This window comes from Callionymus lyra, chromosome 2, assembly GCF_982586985.1.
Source record: "Callionymus lyra chromosome 2, fCalLyr1.hap1.1, whole genome shotgun sequence".
NCBI lineage: Eukaryota > Metazoa > Chordata > Actinopteri > Syngnathiformes > Callionymidae > Callionymus > Callionymus lyra.
In genome coordinates, this window is record NC_141819.1 from 44,824,388 (window position 1) to 44,826,508 (window position 2,121).

Below are 2,121 nucleotides of genomic sequence, written 5' to 3' on the forward strand. Positions count from 1 at the left end.
TTTATCTGCACCAGTGAAGACATTCATCATATAAAAGTCTTGCGTGTTACTTACAAATCTTAGTTGTTCATGTGTCTGTAAACTTATTCAATTTATTTTACTCGTCTCTTATCTTATAGAAACAGATGTAACCTTTCTATTAATACAATCTACTGTTTAAGTAACTGTTGCAATGCATGGTGGAAGTTCTGTGAGACGCAGGAGGGCTTTTTAGCATTCAATAATACAATTAGCATAAACCATAAAAAGTTATCTATATCAACGTCCTCTACTTCATAAATCTGTGGACCAGTTTGACATATCTGTTTAGATCTTTAAACTCTCAATGACTATTGATCTCAGAGACCAATTATAGACCAATTATATCCTCTATTACATTTCTGTAACCATTACTAGTCTTGCACATGGATGGAAACATGATCCCCTAATTTCCTACTCTTGCTGACCCCTCCTATAGCCCCGAATCGTGGGGGAAACAGCAGCTGCAATCTCTGCAATCCATCTCTGATCGCGGTCTCAAACACACGTACATGCACCTGCTCACGCTGACCTCAGATCTTTCGCTCCACGCCCGCCGCCTCACCAGGGATTAGTGTGTCTAGGACGGATCAGATAGAGGCTCCATGACACTTTCTGTCTAACATGCGTGTCCCTTTTCTCACTTGTGGCGTTGAGAGTGTGTGCGCAGCTGGCTGACATTCTGGCTGCCTTGGAGCCTTGAAACTCCCTTTTTACTGTTTATGTTCTATGACTGCCTGTAGTAAGGAATTACATTTGAAGTGTTTCACACACACCTTCTCTGCACACTTATTACATAAAGGCTCATATTAAAACACTCACAAACTAATATATAGGTTAGCTCTGCTATAGTTTGATAATCAACAGAAGTTCAGTGTAATTTTTTAGAGAAAGTGTATATCCAGGTGTTTGATTGGGATTTACCTGATTATATGTTTATTTTGTCTGTTGTGCTGTGCCAACAAGGTTGCCTTTTCTTATCTGAGATTCACATTCAGTATGAGCAGTAGCATTGGAGACCATACAAGAGAAGGACAGACCTTCACAAAAACAGTTTGCAACTAGCTAGCTCCATTTCCTGCCTGCTCACTGTGTGTATTGTGCACCGTTATCAGAGACCAGCTACACCATCCGACATGAGGGAGATTCAAAAGCGATGTATTAACATTGTAGTTCCTGCGGGTGGATTGGAGACAAAGAGTCATAACAAGGAGTTGTTTGGGTCATAAAGGAAACATAAAAAGCCGTCAGGCAAAAAAAAAAAGGCTAATCCACTCTGGTGACTTGCCATGATGTTTTAGATCAACTTGTCAAATATTTGTGATGAAAACATCACTTCAATACTAAAAAAAAGGCTGACATCATAACAAATACAGCTTGGGAAAAGAACCAGCTGCTGGACCCAACATTCTTGCTATCGATCATTTAAAAAATGAAAATGTGTCTTTTCTTTTTGCGATCCCTGCATCACTCATGGTGCATCACAGCTGCAGTCAGTGTAAAATGGCCAGTGAGATGACTGCACAAAGCCTTGAAATCATTTTTTTTATTCCTACATGTTGCTCATTTCTTTCCGTTAGTATTTAATCACTCTCTATGGTTATTAAATATGTTTGTTTTTTTACAGTCAGACACGCCTCTTTCCTCTCATCCATTCCCCCTCAAGCTCCCTCTCTTGTCTCCACCACACTATACAATTTGGGTCTGTAATGAAAGCAATCCCACAGACTTCCACTGAGGAGCCGCCCAAATAATGAGGAACCCCACCCCCACCCACCTTCCCCACATGGCTGTTACTGGATAAAGGGGAGCAAATGTTGTCCGAGTGTGTGTGAAGAATGCTAGTCCTTTGTGCTGTAAATAACTCTCCTGCAGTGTTTTTCCAGCGGATGATGTTTTATGTGCAACTGTGTAAAGCTGTCGCATAAAATCAATAAAAACACTTCTACGTATTTATCCTCCTTTTAGGGCATCCTTCAATCTCAGTGGCTCTCTTCCTCTTATTCCTCACACTTTTCATTATTCCAATTGATTCATTTAATCTTCACCAGCACACAATTGCAATCGAGAGGTGATCCCAACTCCTCAAGCGGACACACAAGG